General features: G+C 46.0%; 1 protein-coding gene and 1 pseudogene across 1 annotated transcript in view; both read right to left on the bottom strand.

The window, feature by feature from the left end:
• IQGAP3 (IQ motif containing GTPase activating protein 3) overlaps positions 1–16,731 on the bottom strand; it is a 2,364,408-nt gene that overhangs the window by 1,098,141 nt on the left and 1,249,536 nt on the right. The window lies entirely within an intron of this gene.
• Positions 9,418–9,536, bottom strand: LOC122809940 (annotated as a pseudogene).

Genomic DNA, 16,731 nt, shown 5'->3' with positions numbered 1-16,731 from the left:
CTGGTATTGCAGGGGTGCTCTCTGGAGTCTTGAACTAGGTCTCAGTTACTGCACAGATATCGATGTTCTCTATTTTTAGGTGTGTCTCGAGAGAGAGAGACTGCATTTTGAGGTTTAGACTTCTAGCATTGAGTAGCATTACATTCAGATTTTGCATGCTTGTATCTGTTATGGTGGTGGTTTTGTCCTTTGAACCTTGCCTAAAAAAGGCATTATAGGGGTGGCAAGAGCTTTAGCCAGTAACCTGAATCCCAGGGGTGACAGGTGCAGACCATTTCTGGCAAAGCATCATGGTTTGTCGATCATGTCATCCCAGGCAGACAGATACTGGATCCCCTTTGAATGACACCAAAAGCTTAGCCAATTGTTGAAGTCAATCATTTTGTCCTTATACTGTGGTATCATTCTGGGTGAAGGCAGGATGCTACTCAGGGCTAAGGTCATACCTGTCTGGGCCACATGATGCAAGAGCTCTTCCATGTCTCTTCATGTAATCCAGGGGGGGTACGTCTCAAGTCATTCACTCCAACATGGACAATGAGAGAGTCGTATTTGTACTTGTTGTGGAGTGACTTGAGTGCATGCGTTATGTGGCGGATCCTGGCACCCGACAGGCAGCTGACTGTAATTTGCTACTTGCTCAGCCTGGTGAGTGGGACATCAGTGTGTATGACTATAGAGTCACTTATGACTAAAGTGTTGGGTACGCTGTCTTGCCTTAGGGACTGTTGTTGGGTGCTATGTTAAGGGCCTCCGCATATGTGGGTTTAGTGTTGCTATGTGTGGATGTTGATGGTGTGGGTTTTGAAGCACTATGTGTTGCTTGAGGTGTAGTGCAGGTGTTACCTTTCTCCTCGACTGTCTAGACCAATGTTGGCTGGAGAGAGCTTTGCTTCCAGTTTGGTTATGTAAGTGCATCTCTCACAGGTTGTAGTGTTGGGGTGGTAGGAGGAAAGGGTTGTCTGTGTACATGTAGCGATCTCCAATTTCAATGTGGGAGACTCTGGCTCCAACATAATGTCTCAAACTATACAAAGCTTTCTCAAAGGTACTATGTTATTACGACTGTCTATTAGAGATCCTCCAGCACCATGGGACCTAAATTTCATTCTATTCTGCATAGTCTTTCCTCCCTTTGAACCAGAGTTTTGCTTCCAGTTTGGGTATGTAAGTGCATCTCTCACAGGTTGTAATGTTCTTTATTTTCAGACTTGTAAATAAAAGTTATACAGTCTGAAAGCCATTTGGAAAGTGTAACTTTAGAGATGGGATCCTTTCTTCGAATCTGAAAAAGAAACAAATAACTGATCAGATTTTCGGAATTCTGCAGTCCTATGTAGGTAAACATGTAACTGTGTACATCCAGCTGATGTGACATGTACTCTGCCTTGTTTTTGTAATTTGGAAAGAAAACTGGTAATTCTATACTTTGGTTTAAATTTGTTTCTGAAACCACTTCAAGTAAAAAGGAGGAGTTTGCTCGCAAAGACACCCCCTGTCTTTATAGAAAAGCAAATATGGGGGCTTTATGCATAATGCTTGCAACTCTGACACCCTTCTAGCAGATGTGATTACAATCAAGAAAATGGTTTTCCAAGTCAAAAGTTTCAATTTGCAAGATGATGCTGGTTCAAAGGGAGGAAAAACTGTGCAGGATAGAATGAAATTTGGGTCCCATGGCGCTGGAGGATCTCTAATAGGCAGTCGTAATAACATAGTACCTTTGAGACAGCTTTGCATAGTTTATGAGACATTATGTTGGAGCCAAAGTGTCCCACATGGAAATTGGAGATCACTACAAGCTGAACCATAATAGTGGCTGCAGGTGCACTGTCGTTAAAAAGTTTTGCTAAGAGGTCCAGAATGAAAGTAATAGGAGCAGAAAAAAAGGATCAAAATTGCTATTGATAACCCATTGGCAGAATAGTTTCCATTTGCTTTTATAAATTTTCCTTGTAGATGCCTTATGGGAAGAGATAAGCATGTGTTTAAGTCAAGAGGAGTGAGTTGGAAACCTGGCTATTGCTGGAATTAGAGCAGCCATGCTGTCAGTTTTTGCAGGTTTGAAAGGAAGGGGGGAGAGACCATGATGCACAACACAGAACGTCTGGAACTGGGTCCAGAATACAAGGCTCTTCCCAAAGATGAGGCCACAGGAAGGGAAACCAGATTTGGTGAGGCCAGTATGGAGCGATGAGTATCAAATCCCTTCCGAAAGAAAGTACAGTTGTGTACACTTACCATAAATGTAGATGTTCGAGTGTATTCACTGTTGCAGTCATTACACTTGTGTTATCTGCCTGCGGTTTAGATCTCAGTAGGCCCGAATACCAGAATCTTAGTATTTCTGCGTCGGATGCTGTCACTTCTTCCATGACATCAGGTCGTCAGGGGTATAAAACAGGCAGCTGACGCCATTTCATCAGTTTTTCTTGCCCCAAATGTCAGGAGCCCCCAAATAGGGAGCTGGTATATAGTGGGGAATACCACCACTGAAAAGTAAATACCAATGCCATTAGGAATGGGCATAGAGAAGAGAGGTAAAAAGATAGAGAAAGCCAGGGGGCTGGAGGGAGGGAAACCAGGACTGCAACAGTGAATACACTCTAACATCTACATTTATGGTAAGTGTACACAACTGTACTATGTTCTTCATGTTTCACTGTTGCACTCATCACACTTGGGTTGATTCCCAAAGCTGAGGAAGGGTGGAGGCAGTCAAGAAGTGTTAGGGCTGGCTAGTAGGCCTTGCAAGACTTCTGTAACAAATCCTGCCCTGAATTTAGAAAAGATAGGTAAGAGGTAATGCTTGGTGAAGGTGTGTAAGAACTCCAGGTAGCAACCTCCAGAATGTCCCTGATAGGGACTCCCCTGAGAAATGCTGTAGAGGTGGAAGTAGCCCTAGTGGAATACGGTTTGATCCCCTGTGGGGTAGGTTTTCATGGTGCTTGTAGCAGAAAAGGATGCAGTGTGCTATCCATTTGGAAATGGCTTGTTTTGAAATGGCCTTGCCCTCTGCCCCTGTAGCAAAGCTGACTAGCAGCTGGTCAGATTTTCTGAAAGGCTTAGTCCTGTCAAGATAGAACCTGAGCTGTCTGTGCACGTCCAAGGAGTGCAGAATCCTTTTCCCTTTATTCTGGGGATTAGGGAAGAAGGTTGGCAAATGGATGGATTGGTTTAGAGCCACACTGAACACCACCTTAGGCATAAAGGGCGGGTTAGTCCCGAGGGAAACCCTGTCAGCATGGAAAATAATGAAGGGTTCCACAGCCATCAGTGCCTGTAACTCTTCTTGCTGAAGTGATGGCTAGAAGCAAGGCTGTTTTCCAAGAGAGGAATTTTAACTCTGCTGAGGCAGCAGGTTCAAAAGAGGGCAGCGTGAGCTTTTCCAGTACAAAGTTAAGGTCCCTGGCAGGGGTGAGCTGAGATGACAGAGGCATGAATCTTAATAGAGGAGAAGGATAGGCCTCTGTGGAGTAGCTCTGCTAGGTAATCCAGGATTAGAGGTAAGGAGGGCACTGCTGCGTCCTTCCCTTGAGACTGATTCCAAGAACAATATCTTTTCCACTTTTCAGCATAGGATTTCCTAGTACTAGGCCTTCTGGCTACAAGTTTGCTGAGGGTTGATGGGATATTCAAGGGATTAGCCAGGCTGCAAGGTTTAGGGTTTGCAATTGTGGATGCAAAATCTGTCCCTCCTACTGAGACAGCAGGGTAGGAGTCTGGAGAAGGTGCCAGGGTGGTACTGTTGTCAGGCTGCGTAAGAGTGGGTACCAGTGCTGACGTGGCCAGTCTGGGGCAATAAGAATTGCCCTTGGCCTGTCCTGTTTTATCCTGAATAGCTCTCTTGAGAGAAGGGGCAGAGGGGGAAAGGTATAAATTGAGAGGTTTTCCCAATGAAAGGATAAGGTATCCACCTCCCAGGCCCTGCTGTGAGGGTTCCTGGTGCAGTATTTGCTCAACTGGTGGTTCTCGGGGAAAGCAAAGAGGTCCACCTCTGGTGTCCCTCACCTCTGAATCAGAAGGTTGAAGGTGTTGGGCTCCAATTTGGAGATTTCTGCTTAAGTTGTCTGCCAGTGAATTTTGTTTGCCTGGCAGGAATTGAGTTTGTAGGTGCACTTGGTTGCTCAAGGCTGAATTCCACAGGGCTATGGATAACCTGCAGAGTGGGTAAAGATGGGTTCCCCCCCTGCTTGTTTATGTACCACATAACTGTGGTGGTGTCTGTTTTGTAAGTAATTGTCCTGGAAGGATTAGGTATTTGAAGGCTGTCAAAGCATTCTGTACAGCTAGCACCTCTTTTGATTGATGTGCAGGTGAATTTGGCCTGGGCTCCAGTGGCCCTGAATGCATTTGCCTGCCATGTGAACCCCCCATGCATAGTCTGATGAGTCTCTTGTCAGGGTTTGGGCGGTAAGGGGTTGAGTGAAAAGCAGTCCCTTGTCGTGGTTGCATGCTTCTGCCCACCAAAGGAACTATGTTCTTAGATAAGGTATGATAGGAATGACCATTTCCAGGTCCTGAGAATGTTGACACCAAAGACTTTTTAAGTACCATTGAAGTTTCCTCATATGCAGTTTTGCATATGGAATTAGCAGAATACATGAGGCTATGAACCCTAGGGCTTGCAGTATTTTTCTTGCAAAAAGCTGGGTTCTGGTGGCCATTTGTTTGAAGCAGTTCGTCAGATAGACCTGTTTTTCTGAAGTGAGAAATACCATCTAGGAAGTTGTGTCCAAGTTTGCTCCCAGGAATACAATCTTTTGACTGGGTACCAGATGTGATTTATCTTCGTTGATGGTGTACCCCAATGAAGTGAGAAGGCTTTTTACAAATGCCAGGTGCTGAAATAGCAAGTCCTGATAGTCTGCCTGAATCAGGCAGTCGTCCAAGTATGGGAAATTTTGGATATTTCTCTGCCTGCAGTATGCAATGGCTGGAGCCAGGCACTTTATGAATACTCTGGGTGCAGTAGATAAGCCAAAGAAAAGTGCAGAGAACTGATACTGCATAGAGCCTGCCCTGATATATAGATATTTCCGGAATGACTCCCTTATGGGGATGTGCAGATAAACTTCTTTTAAGTCTAGAGTGACTAACCAGGCATCCTTGACTAGCATAGGGAGAAGCTGTTGCAGGGTAAGCATCTTGAATTTTGGGATCACCAGAAAGGAGTTGAGAATTGAAAGATCCAAGATTGGGCACCAAGAGCCCTCTTTTCTGGGCACCAGGAAACATCTGGAGTAGAAACCCTGACCCCTTTGTTCTACTGGAACAGGTTGAATAGCTGTGATATTGAGCAGGGAAAGAACTTGCTTTTGAGACTTTGCCCACTGGTTTGGAGGAAGGTCTGGAAACCCTCTTGGGGTTGGCAGCGAATGGAAGTAGAATTTGTACCCCCGGGATGCAATGTTTAGGACCCAGCGGTCCTGGGTAATGGACATCCAACTGTTTGCATGAAGGGCATGTTTTCCACCTAGGGGCACAAGTAATTGGTCAGGGCTGGAAAGGCTAATTGCAAAGTCATTGTGAACTTTTTCCTTAAGGGGGAGGCTTACTACTCCCTGTTTTTGGGGTGGGGGCACTCCATTGTTTAGATTTGTGCATACCCTGAGATTGTAGTCTGGGTGGCCTGCTTCCCCTAGGTCTGGTCTGGAAAAGGCCTGGAAGGGGCTGGAAAGGACCAGTTTTTAGAAGGCCAATGCCTACTGAATCTAGGTGGTTGCACTTGTAAGAATTATTTGACAGTTTGCATAGATTTAGCTTTTTCTTCTATCTTTTTAAGAACTTCTTCTGCTTTGGTGCCAAACAAGCAGTCCTTACTTAAAGGAGCATCTAGTAATTTGGATTTGACATGATCTGGCAAACTTTGTTCCTTCAGCCAGGCATGCCTTCTCAGTACAGACCCAGTGACTGCAGCCCTGCAAGATGCTTCTAGGGCATCAAAGCCACACTGCAATGTATTCTTACTAACTTGGTTTGCAGAATTCATTAGCTCTTGCAGATCTTTATTTTCTGCACAATCTGGAAATAATACCATTTTTTCCTAGAGGCTGGGGGTAATGTATCTGGAGTAAGACTGGATAACATAAAAACATCATCTACAACATCCAGGGCAGGGGGTATAGCTAGAGGCCTGTGCTGAGGCAACTCTAAAAATTATCGGAGTCTCTTTTTGGACTGAGGGTAGTCTTGGCATTCTCAGTGGAAATGCTCTCAAAGTATGCAAAGTTTCACCAAAAGAAAAATCCTCTGGAAGGGGGCAGAGGGAATGGATTCCTCTGCATCTGAATCCTCATAGGCTGATAAGGGCATGTCCTGATAATCAGAGTCATCGGACTCCTGGTCTGTAGAATCAGAAGGGAACTCAATTCTTTGTCTCTTAGCAGGGGAAGGCTGGCTTCCCCTAATTAGGGTAATAAGGTCTTCAGCCATTCTAAGCATTTGTTTCTGTGGCATGGGAGCTTGAGCATGCACTTTGGTCATCGGTTTTCTAGGCGTAGTGCTACTCTGGGCCTACAAAACTTGGTCGTTTTGGCTAAAAATGAAGTCGTTGGTTTGATTCGAACATCGGTAGGACCAAATACACCCTCAGAAGCTGGTGCCTGCACAGCGGCTCCAGACCCATCCAAGGTAGAGACATCCGCAGGTTCGATAGTCGAAGAAGCATCTAGCGGCATACCAGACTATGAATGGGTCTCAGCAGAGGCCTGTGAATCCACAGAAGTGGGCATCAGGGGCTGCAAAGGCGCCTCACTAAGTACCGGCGGACTGGCGACTAGCTTAACAGAAGCATCATCAGCAGTTATGGACCTATGCAGTCTGTCTCTGTCTTTATCTTTACGTTTTTCAGAAAATCGGTAGTCAGATGGCTTATCGAAGCCATTTTGGAATACGGAGAACGAGAACGAAAGAATTTAGTGACAAAGACAGCCCGACGACGAATGGTTCTGGCATTAAACAAAGCACAAAGCAGACAATGAGGGACGTCGTGGTCTGGGCCTAAACAGGTGATGCAGTAAGAATGAAAATCTCTGTGAGGTATTTGATTTCCACAGGCAAGACAATTGTTAACTTTTGCTAACATCGGTTAGAGCAAGAAAAAAGGATCCCCAAAGGGGTATTTAGCTTTAGAAGACTTCAGGATTATAACTCGAAAATGAAAATTTCAGGTAGTGGCCGACCAGCATTTGTGAACTGCTTCAGCTTCGGGCTCCTCCTCGGCAAGAAAGATTGATGTAATGGCGTTGGCTGCCTGTTTTATACCCCTGACTTCATGGAAGAAGCAACAGCATCTGACGCAGAAATACTAAGACTCTGGTATTCGGGTTGACTGAGGGCTACCTGCAGGTAGATAACCCAAGTGTGATGACTGCAACAGGAAACACGAATAACATCTGGCTTTCTGAATGACTTTGGGAATTACTGGAAAAGGTGGAAAAGCATACAGGAGGCACAGGGGCCAATCATAAACAAATGCATCCCTTGGTGACTCCCCCGGAGGGGGGATGATGGCACTGTAGTTGCTGCATTTGGCATTCACAGATGTCGCAAATAGGTTGCAGCAAGGCTGGCTCCATTTTCAGAAACAATTTTCCACTGTTTCAAGTTTCAGAGACCAATAGTGAGGCATCAAAATTGCTTTACTGAGCCTGTCCTCTATCACGTTGGATTTCCTCAGAATGTGAGTTGCTATCAGAAAACATTGGGAGGAGGTTGCCCATTGCCATACTCTCGGGGCCTCTCGACAAAGGGGGCAAGATCTGGTTCCTCCTTGTTTATATACCATACAACTGACATGTTGGCTGCTTGGATTATAATGGTTCCCAGGAGGAGAGAGTCATGGAGTGCCTGAAATGCTAAAAGCACTGCTCTCATCTCTAGGAAATTTATGTGCAAGTAGGCCTCGTGATCCTGCCAGGTGCCTTGGACTGTCTTTCCCAGATAATTCCCCCCACCCTATTTGAGAGGCATCTGTGGTCACTGTGGTCACAGGCTGGGGGAAAACAAACGGTCGACCTAGAGTCACTTGAGAGGAGTGCAACCACCATCAAAGATCCTTCTTGCAAGTTTCTATTATAATTATTTTGTGAGATAGACAGTTCTTGCATTGACCACTGAGTGGATAGCAGCCACTGAAGAATCCTCATATGCAGCCGTGCTAGGGGAATCAAAACTATCACTGCTGCCATCGTCCCTAGAGCTTTGAGAAGCATCTTCGCTTGGGCTTTCTTCCTTTTCAAAAGATATCTCACTTGGCAACTTAGAGATTGTATCCTTTCTGGTGGAAGTCTCGCCACCATTCTGCCCCTATGAATACCACATGCTGAGAAGGCTCCAAGGTTCATAAGTTCATAGGTGTGTACTAGGCTAATGGCCCTGGAGCCTTTACAAGCCTAGTCCATAGGATTACCCTGGCATCATGCCACCCGACCTTAGTTCCCAGTGCCTGTGTCGAGTAGAGCCACTGGAGAGATCCCCAGGGTGAATTTTCTATTTCCCATCCACTCATCAAGATTTCTCTTGAAGAGGGCCAGTGAGGTGCTCTGTTGATATGTATGGGAAGTCTATTCCATAGCATGGGCAGTCTTCTGGGTTATGACCCTGTCCCTCCAGCACATTCTGTTGATTGTGGTAATGAGGTTGAAGTCTCTGAAGTGTGTGGTATGGAGGGATTGGGATTTCTTTAGATGTAGCATTTCTAACAGAGCTGGGTCACACATGACTTTGTAAGTCAAGCAGAGATTGCCTCTAATTAGGCGATATGAGACAGAGAATAGTTGGAGTTTTTTGAGTCTGTCCATATTGGACAAGTGTTTAAGGCCTGGGATCCTCTGTGAGGTACTTTTGCTGTCTCTTCAGTTGTTGCAGGTGTCTAGTGAGGTACATGCCAAATGGGACATTGTACTCTATAACTGGCCTAATTAGAGAAGAGTAGAGGGAGACAATGACCTCATTCTTCCTGGATGCAAAACCCTTAGTAATGAGATGTGCCACGTAGAAGGACATTCTGACCACAGTGGCAATGTGGTGGTCAAAAGAGAGGTTGCTATCAACCTGTATTCCCAGATCTCTTATAACGCCTTCTGTGTTCAGTGGACTACCATCGATGTGGTAATTCATGGAACTGGGTTTTTCCCAAAGGGGATGATGACACATTTTTTGGCATTGAGCTTAAAGCCATGGTTCTGACACTGGTTGTTGGTCTCAGTGAGGCATTTCTGTAGGATGTCAACATCACTTGGGGAGTTAATAATGGCTCCCAACTTGCAATCACCTGCGAACTTTGTCAGCCAGAGTCCCTTTGTGTTGGCCTAGACTTCTGAGATGTAGATACCAAACAGGAGAGGAACCAGGACCATTCCCTGTGGGACTCCACTTGCGACTAGTCGGCAGTCTGACTTGGAGTCAGCTACTAGTCTACAGCACCTGGTAATCCCAGACAGTTTCCCATCCAAGTACTAACCAGGCCCGACCCTGCTTAGCTTCCGAGATTGGACGAGATTGGGCGCATTCAGGGTGGTATGGCCATTTTTCATAGTTTATCGTAATCGCTAGGTAGGAGCAGAGTTGCAAGGTTGAATTTCTGGCTTTGATTAGCTGATGCCTGGTCATAGAGGTTAAGAGCCAGTCGTCTAAGTATGGAAACGCATGGAATCCTAGTAGTATCAAGTGAGCCGTTAGTGTTGCCATACATTTGGTGAATACTCTGGGAGCTGTAGTGAGACCAAAGGGCAGAGCTCGAAACTGGAAGTGACTGGTTCCCAGTTGAAAGCGCAAGTGTCTCCTGGATCCCCTATTCATTTTTATGTGGTAGTACGCATCCTGGAGGTCTATAGAGCACATCCAATTGTCTTTTCCCAAAAATGGGAGAATAGACTGCAGTGTCACCATCCAGAACTTGCTCTTCTTTACTGATTTTTTAGAAAGCTGAGATCCAGAATTTGTCTCCATTTCCCTGTTTTCTTTGGAACTAAAAAGAATCTTGAGTAAGTTCTGAATCCTACTTGGTCTGTGGGAACCTTTTGGATAACTCTTTTGTCTAGCAAATTTTGAATTTCTAGAGTTGCCTGTTCCTTCTGACTGGGTGGAACGTTTTTCATATTTGGGGCAGGAAGGGAGAATGGAATAACATAACCTCTGAATATGATGCTTTGTACCCATTTGTCTTTTATTTGTCGCCAGGCTTCTGGGTACAAGGATAAGTGACCCCCAACTGCCTCCAGAGCTGGACAGTCAGGCCTCCTTTCAGGAGTGCTGAAAGGGCCTACCAAAGAAAGATTCTCTGTTGCTTTGATTTTGCAGACCCTCTCTCTCCCGAAATCGGCGCCTTCATTTATTACTTTCCCCTCTGCCTCTGGAGGAAGTTTCACCACGTGTGACCTGAAAAGATCACTGTGATTTTCGGAACCACATCTTATCACTATCTCGCTGACCTTTGGGATAAGGTCTAGTAGGCATGGAAAAATGGAATCATATGGCAGAGTTTTTCCTTCCTGGTCACACCTGGTCAGTGTGTCCTTTATCTTTGGCCCGAACAAAGACGAGCTGTCAAATGGGCAATTTACAAAGGAACACTTAAAATGTTCCGCGATGTCACATAAGCAGATCCAAGAATGTCTCCTTAAGGAAATTCCAGAACCCACTGCTCTACTCGCTCCATCAGCTGCATATGATATGAGCCTCATGGACGAGTTAACCACTGAGTTTAAGGTAGTGAGCTGAGAGGATACTTTTGTCAGAGACCCCTTCAGCTACTGAACATTGGAGGGTATCTCCTCACTCTCTCAACAGATCCCTCTGCAGTCTAGTGAAATGCGTAAGATAGTTCAGCGATCTGACAGAAAAGGCTGCTGAGGAAAAGATGCACGTTCTATACCGCATACCTGTCCATAGTCCTGGACTCCTTGTTTAGAAGATGGAAAGATGAGGTCTCACAGAGTCCCTTCTTTTTGGCCGCCGCCACGACCATGGCATCAACTGGGACTCCTTTAGTTAAAAAGGTTTTGTCAGAGGGAGATGTCATAAACTTATTTGGCCTCCTAGGAATAGCTTCCATAGAAACTGGGGATTCTCACGCCTTTCGAGAAACCAGATCCAGAAGCTCATCAAAAGGCAAAGACACCCAAGACGTGGAAGGGTGAGACCCAAAAGCCTTCAGGTATACAGACTCCTCTGCCGAAGGGTTGGAGAACTTGCAGCCACCTCTCTAAGTATCTCCAGGATGTCTCCAAATGAGACATCAAATGAGACATCATCAGGAGTCTACCGTGGGGACCCTTCAGCATCATCAAGGTCCATATCGGAAGTGACAGACTCCTCTGCGGAGTGTAAGTGCTTCCTCTTGCACAGCCTATTCCGAGGAACCTCCTCAGAAGGGTACTCTGGTGAGGTTTTGGAAGAGTGAGGGGTGCTCTGTGGGGCATCCTGAGGCCTAGGGTTTCTGTGTCCCTGTGGAAGCAGGGGTAAAGAGGCAGTCACTGGTGCCAATAGGGGGAGGAATATACGGAGAGGACTGCAGACCTGTCTGTGGAGACAGCACCCTCCTCATGACCTCGATAGCCCCCGTCCATGATCTGAGGATATCTCTGGATCTGAAGAAGCCGAAGGACCCCCCCCCCCGTAACCAAAAACGACAGACCCGAGGCCAAGGTAGGAACCAAACTCACCTGAGCCGAGGATCCAAGAGGCAAAGTCGGATCCGATAGCTGTCCGATCTGACTCACCCCCCCCTAAACTCCAGCTCCAATACAGCTGAGGAAGTCTGAGCCATAGTCGGATCCGTGGAACTAGAGGTGGGTCTTGGATCTGACAGTTCCACTAATAACTCCAGATCTTCTGACTCCAAAGCCAGAGGTTGGATCAGAGGAGGACATGGAGCAGAAAAGGTGGATGTTGCAGGATCCAAAGCCCTGGGGGTTGGATCCAACAGTAATTTTGCCAGTGCCAGTGTTTGTAATAGTCTCTGAACCACCCTATCCACACCTTCATCCACAAGACTCATAGAAGACCGGATCGAAGGGGTGGGCGAGATCATCTTTTGAAGACTAGCAGACCTCAAAATAGGAGATACTGGGTCCAAGGTGGGGAGACCAGCTCCTTAGTTCAAACTCCACTGGCACCGAGCAAGGAGGAGTCGGAGCTGATGGGGCTGTTTGATCCAGTAACTTTCAGATCCAAAGAGGACAATTTGGGTATCTTATATGCTGCATCCAAAGAAGTAGATGGGGAAGGTTTTTTTAACAGATTTTTCTGACTTGTAAGATTTAGTAGAAGTAGACTTGTATGATTTAGGTGAACTCGTACCTCTTCTTCTAGAGCCTCTAAGAAGGGGGTTTTAAGAAGACCTTTAGTATCAGCTTATTTTTCATCTCCAGGTGGGCTCTATGATTAAAAGAATGACAGATATATCATGACTCCTGAGGTGGACTACCCCCAAATAATAAACACAAAGGGTGTGTTTATCAGTAAGGGGGCATCTTTTTGCTACACTTTTCACATTTTTTGAAACTCAAAGGCTTAGATTCTTCACCCGACATTGTTAATGTCAAGAATAACAGCAATAAAAACTACAACAAAGTTTTTTTTTTTTTTTTTTTTTTAAAGACTGACACCCTAAACTTAAACAGGCCAAGCTATTGGAAATACAACACACATGGGGAAAAACAAGACTAAGCCCTCTAACTTAAATGGGCCCTGGCACAAAACACACAGGGGAGAAAAAACTTAGTCCTCTAACTTAAACAGACTATACAACGACACTGCACTAAACAAACTATGAAAAAAACAGCAAGAACCCTAGAGATAAAGCCCTCTAACTAAAATGCGTTGTTTAATAGTCTCTAATTTAAATGAACTATGACAAAATAGGGCAACTACAACAATTTGGATGCTGGGAAGGGAATATAAGGACTAGCAGATAAATGATGGCCAAAAAACAGAGACAAAAACAACTCGAAAGTAAGCAGTTATAAAAAAACACACTCAGTTAAAGAAGCTAAATTTCTAGATATCCCAACAAAAACTTTTAGTTATGTACTCACCATAACTTCAGATGTTTGGGATCCATCTCGCCTACATTCTGAATGATGGGTTCGGAGCCGATCCCTCGGCTCCGACTCGGCACGCTTATGCCAAAGAGCGAAGTCTCTTATTGGCTGAGCTTACTATATCCCAGGATGCACCACTACCAGTCCCCCAGATCTAGTTTGTCCGCATACATGCACACACGCATACCCTGCTTATATAACATCGTCAGATGGAACAAGATAAAAACAGTTGAACTCAAAACCGTTCAATCTCTTCTGATCTGCAAGGCAGGGGAAGGAGGGTGGGTATAGGAATGTAGGAGATGGATCCCAAACATCTGAAGTTATGGTGAGTACATAACTAAAAGATGTTATGTGATCCTATCCATACATTCTGAATGATGGGACAGCGTCCCTAGCACCTGAATCCTGGGTGGCTCACTGGAAAACACTCCTGAGTACCGTGGAACCAAATGATGCTCGTCCTTTAGATGCCACATCCAATTTGTAGTGGGAAATGGAAGTGTGCGGGTTGGACCAAGTAGCCGCAGCACAAATTTCAAATAGCGAGCTTGGAATGAAAGGCTATAGAAGTAGCCATAGCTCTGGTAGAATGAGCTTTGATAGATGATGTAAGATGTTTATTCAAGAAGAATAGGCCTGAGTTATGCAATCTCTGATCCATTTTGAGATTGTAGCTTTTGTAATGGTTTGGCCCAATTTATTATCTGAGAAGGACACAAACAACTGGTCTGACTTACGAAGTTGCTGAGTCCTGTCTAAATAGAAGCGTAATTGTCTGTGAACATCCAATTTATGGAGAGTATATTCTGCTTCATTAGAGAATTTTGGAAAGAAAACTGGTAGCTCTAGAGATTGTTGAAGACAGAAACTAGAACAGACTTTGGGGACAAAGGATGGATTAGGCCTAAGTGATACTCTATCCTTGTGGAAAATCAAGTACGGTGGTTTAATAGACAGGGCTTGAAGCTCTGAGACTCTCCTTGCAGAGGTAATAGCCACTAAGAATGCCGTTTTCCAAGACAGATATTTTAATTCGCATGTAGCAGCCGGTTCAAAAGGGGGAGATGTTAATGCATGAAGCACCAAATCAAGATCCCAATGGAGGTGCAGGATGAAAAACTGGTGGTCTTAACAGACTGGCACCTTTAATGAACGTTTTGCATAGTCTGCTGCTCATCAAAGGAGGATCCGTGGATTCATGGAATTTCGAGATAGCAGCTAGTTGGACTTTAATAGTTGAGACAGAAGATCCCTGATTAAACAGGGATGTTAAGAATTTCAAAACCTCTGGGACAGGAGCAGTGATAGGGTCTAAGCCCTTGAGTTGAGCCCAGATAGCAAACCTCTTCCACTTACTGAGGTACAATTTGTTAGTGGTGGGTTTGTGGGTCAAGATAAAATGTGAACAACTTCCGGGTCTAGTGTGTGCCTTCTAACTAAGGTTGGAAGTGGAGGAGCCAAGCTGTCAATTTTAGAGATTGAAGGGACTGATGCCAATGTCCCGACTGATGGATTAGCAAATCCGGGATCAGGTCCAAGGTCCACGGATCGTCCACTGCATGCTTTTTCAGGTAGGGAAACCATATCTGACGAGGCCAGTATGGGGCAATCAGAATCATTGAAGACCCCAGATGAGAAGCTTTTTGAATAACTTTTGGAAGGAGTGGAATTGGAGGAAAGGCATAAAGTAGCCCTGTTGGCCAAGGTTGTGCTAGAGCATCCATGGCTGGTACTTCCTGATGTGGAATCAAGGAGAAAAACTTCTGGCACTTGGTGTTTTGTGGCGTTGCAAATAGGTCGCAGCACGGCGTCCCCCATCTCTTGAAAACCTGAGCTGCTACTTTGCCGCTTAGAGACCATTCGTGAGGAGAGAGAATTGTCCTGCTTAATTTGTCCGCCAATACATTTGATTTTCCCGGGATGTGGGTCGCTACCAAGAAGCGGTTGGTAGCTACAGCCCATTCCCACACTCTCATGGCCTCTCTGCAAAGGGGATACGATCTGGTCCCTCCTTGTTTGTTCAGATACCAAACCACCGACATGTTGTCTGTGTGGATGGCGATGATGCCTTGAGGAAGAAACTTGTGTAAGGCCTGTAGGGATAGAAGAACAGCCCTCATCTCCAACACGCTGATGTGGAGAAGAGCTTCGTCCGGAAGCCAGGAGCCCTGAACTAGCCTGCCCAGACAATGCCCCCCCCACCCTATCTGGGAGGCATCTGTCGTCAGGGTAACTACTGGAGGGGAGAACAAAGGGTTTTCCTGATCCAAGTTGGATGTCTGAAGCCACCAGCGAAGGTCCCTTTGCATATTTCCGTAATCATGATGTGATGATTGAGGGAAGATCCTGAAAGGACCATTGAGTTGACAAGAGCCACTGAAGAATCCTCATGTGTAATCTTGCTAGAGGAACTAAAAGAACCGTGGCAGACATTGAGCCTAAAACCTGTAGGACCATCCTGGCTGGGGCTTTGGATCTCGAGACCAGAGCTTGAACTTGGCCCTGTAAGATTCGGATCCTTCGGCAGGGACGCATCAATCTTGAGTCTATCTCTGCCCCTATAAATTTTATGCTGAGAGGGCAGCAAGACAGACTTTGACCAATTGAATGTAATCCCTAGGGAAAAACCCAGGGAGATGGTGGCTTTGAGGTTGTCCATTAGTAGATGCCTGGTGGTGGCAGTCAGGAGCCAGTCGTCGAGATAGGGAAACACTTGGAATCCAAGACTTCTCAGGTGAGCCGTCACTACTGCCAAACACTTGGTGAACACCCTGGGGCTGTGGTGAGACCAAAGGGCAGAGCACAAAATTGGTAATGACTGACTCCCAGGCTGAAGCGCAGATACCTTCTGGACACCTGATGTATCGGAATGTGATAATAGGCGTCCTTGAGGTCTATGGAGCACATCCAAACATCCTTCTCCAACAACGGGAGAATGGATTGTAACGTGACCATTCGGAATCTGGATTTCGTACGGATTGGTTCAGTCTGCTGAGATCCAATATTGGTCTCAGGTCCCCTGTCTTTTTGGCACTAAAAGAACCTGGAGTAATTTCCTGATCCGATCTGGTCTGTGGGGACCGGTTGGATGACTCCTTTTCTAGCAGCTTTAAAGCTTCTGCGGCTGCTATTTCCCTTTGACTGGGTGGTGGGCCCGGGATTCTCTTGGACGGAGGGGTGAGTCTTTGAATGGGATGGTGTAACCTCCGGCAATGATCCGAAGCACCCATCTGTCCTGAGTGATTGACTCCCAGGCTTCTAGGTGCTTGGCAAGCGACACCCGACTGGCTCGAGCAGCACAGCCGGGCAATCCCTCATGTCGTGTGGGAGGCTGAAGAGCCACGAAAGGACTCGCGGTCTCCAGAATTGCGGGCCCTCTGCCGCCTCTGGGACGGCGCCTCCCTGAAAAATTTCCCGCCCTCTGCCTCTGGACGGGAATCTTCCTGCTGTTGGGAGAAAAACTTGCGAGATTTTCGAACCACATTTTCCCTCCTTTGGCCTTGGGGTAAGGCCAAAGGGAGTGGAATAACGGGCCCCTACGGCAGATAACGTTTTCCCTCCTGCTCACAGCGGTAAGGGTGTCTTTCACCTTGGGTCCAAACAATGAGGACACATCAAAGGGAGCGCCGGCGAAGGAAGACTTGAAGGCCTCCGAACTGACACAAGCGGAGCCAGGCTT

This window comes from Protopterus annectens, chromosome 8.part0 (genome assembly GCF_019279795.1).
Source record: "Protopterus annectens isolate FY-2018-M chromosome 8.part0, PAN1.0, whole genome shotgun sequence".
Taxonomy (NCBI): domain Eukaryota; kingdom Metazoa; phylum Chordata; order Ceratodontiformes; family Protopteridae; genus Protopterus; species Protopterus annectens.
This window is presented reverse-complemented; position numbering and strand designations above follow the sequence as displayed.